General features: G+C 48.0%; 1 pseudogene; it reads left to right on the forward strand.

Moving 5' to 3' along the window:
- Positions 1–418: 418 nt before the first annotated feature.
- Positions 419–1563, forward strand: LOC121816766 (alpha/beta hydrolase domain-containing protein 17C-like; annotated as a pseudogene).
- The last annotated feature ends 8828 nt before the right edge of the window (positions 1564–10391 follow it).

A 10391-nucleotide genomic window follows, 5' to 3' on the forward strand; every position in this document is an offset into this window, starting at 1 on the left:
GGTATTCCTTTTCAGTATTTATCTTTTGGGTAAATTCTCCTGATATCCCGGCATCATTGCTTTAAATTTAAAGTTTAAATGACATCCAAAGTTTCACTCAAGCTGTTTTCCTTGGGACTTGGCGTCCCAGGTGAGTACTGAGATTCCCTACGCTGGGACGGGGAAGGGGGTTTGGAGTGAACAAGCTTAATTGACTTTTTAATTTTTGATTTAAGTTGGAAAGACTGTGTACCTGTGGTCTGAACAAACCGTTTGCTAGTGAGAGACAGCCGGCTTAGCTCCGAAGTAAAGGGATCCTTGTTCCTCCCAGCCACCTGGCGTTCTCCAGCGACTGGAACCTAGCAGACGTGTCTGAGGGTTAGTCCTCATGAAGGGAGGCAGGGATCCCGCCATCCAGCCGGCTGGGCTGCCGCGGGCTATGTCCGCGGCACAGGGTCCCCGGCCGTCCGCCCCTTGCCCGCCCTCGGGACGACCGCTGACCCGCCGGGCTGGAAGCGCCAAGCCGGCCCAGGCCAGCCGCGCCTCCCAGATCTTCCAGGTCCAGCCGCCAGGCGGGCTGGCCGCAGCCGCTCTGCTCGCCCTCGCTGCAGACCCAGTCTACCTGTCTGCCGTGCCGGCGGCCGCGGGTTCGAGGCCGCCTGGATGCCCGAAACAGACCCCCAGGATGCAGGGCTTCTCGCTGGAAAGCGGAGCTGGCTCTTCTGCTGCTGGGCTTGCCGGAGCCGCATAGCCGTCAAGCTGGCCTTGCCGCCTCCTGAGCCCACCTACCTCGATGCCGGCGACCTTTCCTGGCCTCGGTTGCCGCCACCGCCCTGGCCCAGCCGCACAGCAGCCGCCAGAGGAGGGCGCGGGGCCTGGCGTGTACAACCTGCGCCAGAGCGAGCGCGCACACTTGGAGGTGCTCCCGGTGCGAGCTGAACGCCGCTCAGGTTTTCTAGCGCACCGCTTGGGACAAGCGGCTCGGCTGCATGTTCCTGTGCTGGGCGCCTTCAGCTGCTGCACGCTGTTCTCTCCCACCGCAACGCCGCGCGCCTGGGCGAGATGCGCAGCTTCTATTGATACATCGGCCTCCGTTCGCGCATCAACTGCAACATCTCCTACCACGACTAGGGCTACGGCATCAACTAGGGCAAGCCCTCCAAACTGATACCGACGCCACCTGGCGGGTGCTGCACCCAATATGGCGTTAAGTCCTGAGACCATCATCTCGTATGATCATAGCTTTGGGAAGCACCTACCCCGTGGTAGACCTGACCTCCAGGTATGAGTGTGCAGCTGTAATTCTCCATTCGCCGCTGATATGTGGATTGCGTGTGGCTTTTCCCGATACCAGGAAAACATACTGCTTTGATGCTTTCTCTAGCATTGACAGATATTTAAAGCCACCTCTCCCATGCTTCCGCAGTACACAGGACGAAGTTATGGCCACGTACGTACGAGCGCTTTCCCGGGGCCGTGGAGCCCTCTGGGCCAAAGGGACGGGGATAATGACATACAGTTTTATATATACAATACCTAGAAAGACTAAGACAGTTCATATCTCACGAACTTCCTGATTCCTGAATATGACTTGATTTTACTTCAACTGTGGACGTGCTTCAACTGGATGGCTCTCATGGGCCTGATAACCACGAGGAAATGCTCAGCGTTTTGGGGCGTCCTAATCAAAGAGCTGAGGACATCTTGGTCTTTGGTATATAGAGGTTCTTCTAACTCACACGTCATGTTAAACCAAACAGTTGTGATTTCCAGCTTTGTTGCCTGGTGGAATGGAAAGGAGAGCTGAGTGGGGGGATGGTTTTCTTCTGCTCTAAGAAGGATGCTCACACCCCTTTCTCCACCTTGCCCGTCAGGTGGGAATCATTTATGCAGGACTCAACCTCTCTCCACCAGTGCTCTCGGTATCTGACCCTTTCAACCCCTGGATTTACGGCTCTAATCCATTGTGAAGCTGTGGTAGTGTAACTGGAAACCACTCTGATGAAAATTCCTTTGTTAATTTTTGTTAACATGCTGATCTTTCCCGACACAAATCAAATTAAAGGGTAATTTATTGGAACAATTGTGAACAGCTTCATCAACTGGAACAAAATAAATATAACTGGAGCCTTCTTATATAAAAGTAAAGAGGATTTTTAAAGTGTGAATTTATTGCTAGTCCACAGAGTTTTCATATTTTGATCACCTGATTAGTCTAACAAGGAATCTAGCCCATTGTCCTTCTGTATTGTCCTTCTTGTAGGTCCTTTTGCTATATTTGCAATTACATTGTGCATAGATTGTTAATAGGCAATTTTTGTTTTGTAACTTCAACACTAAAACTGCAAATTTATTTGTAATGTAAATGACTGTATATGTTTTCTTAATATGTGTTCCTCCTATATTTTGCTATTAAAAAGTTAGAACATTTCTGAGACAAAAAATTACAAGTTTATGCTTTGAAAAATTATGTAATTAAAATTTCACTAAATTTTTAGTTTAGGAGTTACTTGGGTCTGACACAGGAGTTGTGCCAATAAGCATCAGAAGTGTAAAAATACTAAAACTGCTACACTACTTGTATTGGTTGGGGTTTGTGTTTGAGGAGGTCTTTGGTTTTATTGAAATGATTTTCTTCCCCCAATTTGAAAGCCTTAAATGTACTGTAACCCTTAGATTGCTCTCCAGTTGGATTAAGATTGATTACCAGTTTGTGTACTGTTGCTTGGATATGACACAGTAATTGGTCATGGAATGAAGGATGCATGGATCAGAAAGAAATTTTAAAAGGAATTCTGAAAAAAGAGTTTTATGCATGGTGAACACTCAATAAAAATAGATTGAATTCAATCAGGTGAATGAATTTTAATAGTGAAGTTGTACAAAACTAGACTTGTCTTTTCCCTTGTTAAGAGGACAAAGTTTTCTTGAAATACTGATCTTTTTGATAAATAGATTGTAAACTTTCTTTGCTAACTCTTATGCAATATGTTGTAATTTTCTGTATTTGCCTTTGAAGTCTTTTTATTGTCGCTTTGGTTGAATGACTAAGTGGTTTTTCACAGTGACTATGATCCTAGTTAGCCAAATGTTAAAAATCCTTCTGATATTTGACAAACTTTTTCAAATCAAATTCTGAATAAAGGTCTTCTGATCTCTGGTTAATTTTGGAATGCTTGAATGTGTCCTTGAACATCTCAAAGAGAGAAAGTAAACTAATTAGGCTTATTTGGTATGCTAAATTACATGGAAAATACTGACAAATAGTGATAAACCTTCTTAGGTTATAAATGTTCTAGAAATTATATGATCTTTCCTAAAACATGAAATGTTGTGGTATGTTCTCAATCATTTCCAGTTATTATCTCAAAATGTTATATGTCACAGAAATAGCCAAATTACCTTGATAACTGTATTATAACCAGATCTTTAGCTATGTGTTTTGTCTTTTGTCATTTATAGTTATCATCTCACTCTGATGCTTTTACAAAAATCTATGTAGATGACTTGCTTTTATGCTTGTAAACTAAATTTGAGGAGCTTGGTGGGGTACAGTCCTTGCAATCACAAAGAGTCCAACAAGACAGCACATTTCTCATTCCTAATCTCAGACCTGCCTATACTCTGATTTTAGATTTTAATTATTCTCCTTGAATTTCCTTTTCTTTGTGCTAGCTTGTCCTTGTCCCTAGGATTCCAAAGTTTAGCAGTCTTCTGTTTTCTTTATCTGCTATTTCCATCCATTCCACACCCTATTCTAATGAGCTTTCCCATCCCGTGTGAGCAAAACCAGAGGACTAGTTTCAGCAGAAATCTCAGGGCTCCTAAGATGCTTAGGCTCTGCTCCAGCACAGGAACTGTCCAGTCCCTGGCCAGAGCTGAGTAAGGCCCTCCTCCTGATGATGAATCGCAGATCAACAGCTCTCCTCCAGCATCCAGATCTTCTCCACTCCATGTATCTGGGGACTCCTTTGGACCTCGGTGGGCTCAGGCTTCTGTACACTGCCACTGGATGCACTGTGTTCTGGGTCTGTGTCACCAACAGTTGCAATGCACAAACTCACAGAGACCTGAAAACAAATCTCACTCGAAGTCCTAGAGGTCCCAAGAGAGTGGACTCACCCCGGGATAGGATCAAAAGGTGACACCTCCTGGCTCCCTCATCCTAGACCATCCTTTAAGTGTCCCCTCCACCCGCTAGCTTCCCAGGTGGCACTAGTGGTAAAGAACCTGGCTGCCAATGCAGGAGATGTAAGAGACGGGGGTTCGATCCCTAGGTAGGGAAGATCCCCTGGAGAAGGGCGCAGCAACCCTCTCCAGCATTCTTGCCTGAAGAATCCGATGGAGAGAGGAACCTGGTGAGCTACAGTCCATAGGGTCACCAAGAGTCAGACAGGACTGAAGTGAACTTACCCACCCCGGCAACCCCCATTACCATTTCACTGGGCAGGACCTGTGCTTCAGTCTCTGCTCCAGCACTACCAGTACAGTGCTCTGTGTGAGCTGGTCTGAGAGCGACGCACTGGAACAGAACTTCCAGGCTGTGAGCTGCAGGCCTGTGATTGCACAAAAGAGTGGTGAGCATAAAGATCAGCAGATTCCAGACCCTGCCAAAGTCACCTATGCATTAAACATTTCAACAGGAATACTCTTGAGCCAGAGTACTAATTCCATAAGCAGAAATTGTAATTAAAAACAGACATGTATGCCAATACAAGATAAAAAATATAAAAGAGAGTCATATCTGCACAATTCCAAATGATACTGCTCTTAGAGATAAAATGGAAGGCATGGTATTTAACCCATATTACTTCTTCACTGCTATTGCTTGCTCGCTATGCTGGCTTTTCTCTCCTTGTGGTGAGTGGGGGCTACTATTCAGGGGCAGCCTTGGCTCCTCTTGTTGCAGAGCATGAGCTCTAGGGCTTCTGAGCTTCAGTAGTTGCAGCATGTGGGCTCCAGAGCACAGACTCAATGGTTGTGGCACCAGGGCTTAGCTGTTCCCACAGCATGCAGGATCTTCCCAGATTAGAGTTTGAATCCATGTCTCCTGCCTTGGCAGATGATTTTACTGCTGAACCACTAGAAGACCCCAAGAAGCTGAAACACCCAGAGGCTGAAGGACAGGCTGAGCACTGAGAAGGGCTTCCAGCAAGGCTGAGGGAGGGCAGACTTTCCAGATTCTGCTGCAGTTCCTTCCTCAAGTGCCTACCTCAGTTTTCTGGCTTCTGGGTCTGCAGCCACCAGATCTACAGGGTCCAGCTTCCTGGGGCTGAAGTTGATGGGAACCATCACTCACCACACAATTCTCATCCCAGTTCAGTGGAGCATTCTCTCAGCTCTGGGGTGGTTCAGGCTACCTCTGGCTTCCAGACAACAAAACGCTTGAGAGTAGACACATGACGTTCCAAACCTTTGACCTCCTAGATGCTGAGTCAATATATCTGGGCCAAGAGGTCGGACCCAGAAAGAGTTTTGTGGAGAATGGGCAATGCCCACGTGACAGTAACATGCAGAGCTGTGTAGTTTTCCAGTGGAAATTACAGATCCCATCATGTGCTAATCAGCACTTCATGCCCAATGTGACTTCAATTCTGTAACCCTACATTTTCTTACTGATAAAATGTAATTTATAATAGCACTTAAATAAATGGGATAAGAAAAATGACACAGCACAGTGCTTATCATAAGTTCTTCGTGGTACCTGAATACAATTGAATTCACTACTTCTGTATTTCTTATTTTAATATCAAACATTTCATGTAAATATTTTAAAGTGAAATAGGACACCTATAAATGAGTCTACTCTTAGATAGATGAAGTCTGTATTTTATTTATGTAATACTCAGTTTAGTGAACAAATATTACTTTCAGATACTGCTGGTCAACTTTTCTTTCTTTATTCAAAGGTGCCTGTGTGCATGCTGAATTTCCTCAGTCGTGTCTGACTCTTTGTGACCCAATGGACTATAGACTGCCAGGCTCCTGGGTCCACGGACTTTTCCAGACAAGAATACTGGATTGGGTTCCCATTTCCTCCTCCAGGGTTGCTTCCTACACCAGAGATCTAATTGGAGTCTCTGTGGCTCCTGCATTGGTGGGTGGACTCTCGACCACTGGGCCACCTGGGAAGCCTCACAGGCTACTTCTTGTATTGTCGTTTGTATTCAGTTCTAATCAGCCATCATGCTGAGCCTTCAAAGGGGACAGTGTTGTTGTCCTTCCTTAAGCCTGGACCAGCAGAGCTCTCAGCCTTGAATATGCTTATTAGATGTCCCCAAGTCAGTTGCTTCCCAGGCGACTCAGTGGTAAAGAATCTATCTGGGGCAAGGGAGACAGTATCCAATCTGAGAAGAGAAGACAGTTTCACTGCAATTCAACAGGGAAGAAAACGTTTAAAACAAGTGGTTTAAAACCTGGTGACAAGTCAGTGCTCTAATGAACTATAACTTAGCACTCTTGGCTGCCTTGACCAGAGCTTCCAACTCCTGCCTCTTGTGTTGTCCATTATTTTCCATGCTCCTTATTTCCTGAATCTTCTTCTCTTTTGTTTTGATTCTCTGCCTTTTCTTCTCTACCTCCTTTCTCACTTTTATTTCTACTCTTTTCTCCCCCCCCTCAGCTCCTGCACGACACGAGCTTTAGTGGGGATCATCTTAGAATTTACTTTCCTGGCAGAGAATCAACTATCAAAGAGAAGAAGATTCAGGTGCCTGGTTGTCCTCTTCCCCAAAATTCAGCTCTGCCAAAGCAGGAGCAGGTTCTCCAAGTCGGCGTGCAGTACCCATCACAGCACCTGCTTGCTTGTGGTTACACCTTGTCGTTGAACATGACTTGGTGTTGAAGATAAATGACTGATCAAGGACATCTCGGCTTGGATGCACTGACATGCTTGCCAAGACAATGTCTGAAACATCTGAGAAAGGATATAAGGAGATGCAATTTCACTATAAATCTGACACTAGAAAGGAAAAGCAACCACTACGACATCTAAAAGGAAAAGACAACTTTTGAAGTTGATTATTGGCTTGATGGTTAACTTCCATGATTATAGACTACGAATGACAGCTTTAACAATGAATGGAGCAAGTTGCCTTTTTGATGGGACTTCAGGTACCATGTTAAGATTAAAATATGAGAGACTCAGCTAGAGGTTAGAAGACAGAAAATCTACTCAGTATCTTCTAAAGTCTCCAAGCCTGCAGTCTTGTCCTTGCAAAAGAGTCCAGGCTGAAAGTTCAGAGCAGAGGACCTTTGAATAAAAGGAAAGTCTCAGTAGTGTAGACAAAAAGCCCTGAGAATCAATGGACATAGGAACCTAAAAACAGACTTAGGACTTCAAAACAGTACTCATAGTTTTCTTGTAGCCTGTAACCTAGTTTCTATAAGTACTGTCCTATTTCCTTTCAAATTCACGAAATCAACTCAAAGTTTAAGAATTCAACAAGAAATGGAATTCTAACCTTTCAACCTTTCAAGCAACAGGTCCCCAGAAGAACCTATGAAGCACCCCCAGCACTTTTCCCCAAGCAAGGCAATTTCTTCTCCAGAAGCAATGGAGGGTTCCAGGAAGTCCAGGCATAAGGCTGTAACCAGGTGGGCTTGCTTTCCACAGGAACTCAAGCGGCAGTTACTTCCTGGGCTTGCCCTCTCCACATCTGGGGCCGGCCTCTTGGCCCCAGAACATTGCCCCACTAGGAGGTCAGGATGGAACGCAGTTCGCTCCAGGTTTGCGTCTAGGAGGAGCCGGGTTCCTCCCTGACCCGGCCACAGGAACTTGGTCTGAACCCCAGAGGAGAGCCCACGCTCCCGGACTGGATGAGAAGGTGGTGGCAGGCCCAACTACCAGCCCCAGGCGCTGGACTTCGTTGGAGGCCCTGCGACCCCAGGACCAAGAAACCCCGCTGAGACCCTTCGTTGGAGGATTCTTCAGATGCTTTGGAAAACTCTGAATCTTCATTCTTCAGCTTTGGGGCTCTGTCAGTTCTTTAAATTGCATCTTTATTACTTACTTGATGGTTAGTTCTTAACCGCTCCGTCTTTCAGCTCTTTGGGGACCTTTTCCCTCAGGCTGCGGGTCTTCCCGTGGTTCCGCGGTACACAGGCTGCCAGGGGCCGAACTGGTTTCAAACCAATCTTGCCAGGATCCGCAGCTCACAACAGCAGCCGGCAACCTGAGCCTTGCCCTGGAGCCCCAACTGAAACGCTCCTGCTCGCTCGACCCGCTCTTTCCCTTCCTGTCCATCTGCGGGGCATGGTCATCTGCACGCCGGCCCCGGCGCCCAGCGCAGGTCGCCGCCGCTCAAATGCGTCCAGAAGCCTGAGCACAGCAACACAGAGCTCCTGTCGCCCTCAGACACTTTCCTGGGTGCATCCCTTCTTCCTCTGAGCCGCTCCAACCCAATTTCCAGCTCGCACGTCCGAGCTGACGTGGAGCCAGGGTGCTGGGGCCGCGGACAAGTGAAAACTCAAAACTCCAGACTGGCTTCGTGAGGAGGGATTTTCTGGCCCAGATTCTGGAGCGGTTGGCTCCTTTACATCCTAACTTCAACCCGGCGACTTGCCAAGGCTCCTGACTTCTCATTTCCCAAAGCAGTTTCTGTTTCCAAACCCGGGGGTGAAATGGGGAGCTGAGAGAACAATGCAGGCCACCTTTAAGACCTTGTTTGGTTGCTAAATCATGTCCGACTGTGCTACTGTGGCCGCCAGGCTCCCCTGTCCATGGAATTTCTCCAGCCAAGAATATTGTAGTGGCTTGCCATTCTCTTCTCCAGGGAATCTTTCTCACCCAGAAATCAAACGCGCACCTCCCTCATTGGCAGGCAGGTTCTTTACTAGTCAACTAACATGGAAGCTCATGTAAGAGTGTAAGAAACACTCACACCGTCATTCTGAGATTTTCTCAACTGCTGTGATTCTTCTGAGGGCAAATCTGTCACTGGGATTAAACTAGTAGGAGTCTGAAAGTGGGGCTCCCTCCCAGGAGCTATTTTCTTTCTTTCAACTCACACTCTAGGCCACCCTTTTCCTCTTTCCTTGCCAGGATTCCGTGCATCTCCTGCGCCCAGGGCATGCGGTGGCTCAACCAGTGTGTAACCCCGACCTGTACCAAGGAATTACAGAAGTATTCTTTTGAGTTCATTGATTGAGGACAGGGCTGTGTGTGGTATTTACTGCTGTGCCTCTATTAACGTACTTTTCATGTTCTACTTTGTCCTTTATTTCTTCAAAAGTGTATGCGAGAAATGAAATCAATAAGAACCGGAAATAAAGAAATTACTTTTCCATGTCATCTTCATTTTTCAGTAGTAATTTCAAATTCTTAGATAAATAAATGAAATAGCCCTTGAATTCATGGAAGCACAGGGTTCTTTAGAAGCCCACTTATGGAGAAGCACTGGCAGGCTTTGGAATATACGGTTCTAGAGTTCTTCCGGAAATCTGAAAATCCAAAATGTTATGCACCCTAACCTTTAATCCAATCACCAAAACCACTCAGAACTTCCGTGCCCTTCCCAGAAAGAGGCAGTCATCTCCTCAGTCCCCAGGCCCCCGCAAGGCCAGGCGATTGGGCCTCAACCCGGGTTTCCCAAAACCAGGACAGGCCGGCCCTATAAAGGGCACACTCCTCACCCAGCCCAGTCATTCCCGCCTGTGCTTAGACCCACTGAGCTCTGGGCCTGGTGAGGAGGCTGAAGCCATGGAAGCGCGCGGTGGGGTGGGGTGGAGGGCCTCCTGGCCTCCTGGCGGCGATCTGGCCGCGGGTCTGGCAGCCTCCGCAGCTGCTGGCATCGGCTGGCTGTTCAGACCCTGCTGGGCCCGCCGCTGGGCGGCTTGGGCCTCTTCTTGACGGGACTGTCGCTCCATCCCGGACTAGCAGCCGGCTGGTGGCCTTGCGGCTCTCGCCAGCGTTTCTGGCCCATCTCGACGCGGAGACCGTCCGCGGGTCCGGGGCAAGCGTGGCGCGGCAGCCCACAGGCGCAGTAGTGCGCGTCCCCGCAGAACTCGGGGCTGAGGCAGGAGGGGCGGCTCAGCGCGGGGAAGTTATCCAGAGCCCAGGCCCAGGCCTGCTCTCGGTTCAGGCCCGGAGGCAAGGCGGGCTCGGGACGTGCCCTCCTCCAGCACTGCGCTTCCATGGCTTCAGCCTCCTCACCAGGCCCAGAGCTCAGTGGGTCTAAGCACAGGCGCGAATGACTGGGCTGGGTGAGGAGTGTGCCTTTTATAGGGCCGGCCTGTCCTGGTTTTGGGAAACCCGGGTGTTGATAGGTGGGATCCACACTCATTTGCCTTGCAAATCGCCTGGGGGGCCCCTAGGGACTGAGGAGATGACTGCCTCTTTCTGGGAAGGGCACGGAAGTTCTGAGTGGTTTTGGTGATTGGATTAAAGGTTAGGGTGCATAACATTTTGGATT

This window comes from Ovis aries, chromosome 16, assembly GCF_016772045.2.
Source record: "Ovis aries strain OAR_USU_Benz2616 breed Rambouillet chromosome 16, ARS-UI_Ramb_v3.0, whole genome shotgun sequence".
Lineage (NCBI taxonomy): Eukaryota > Metazoa > Chordata > Mammalia > Artiodactyla > Bovidae > Ovis > Ovis aries.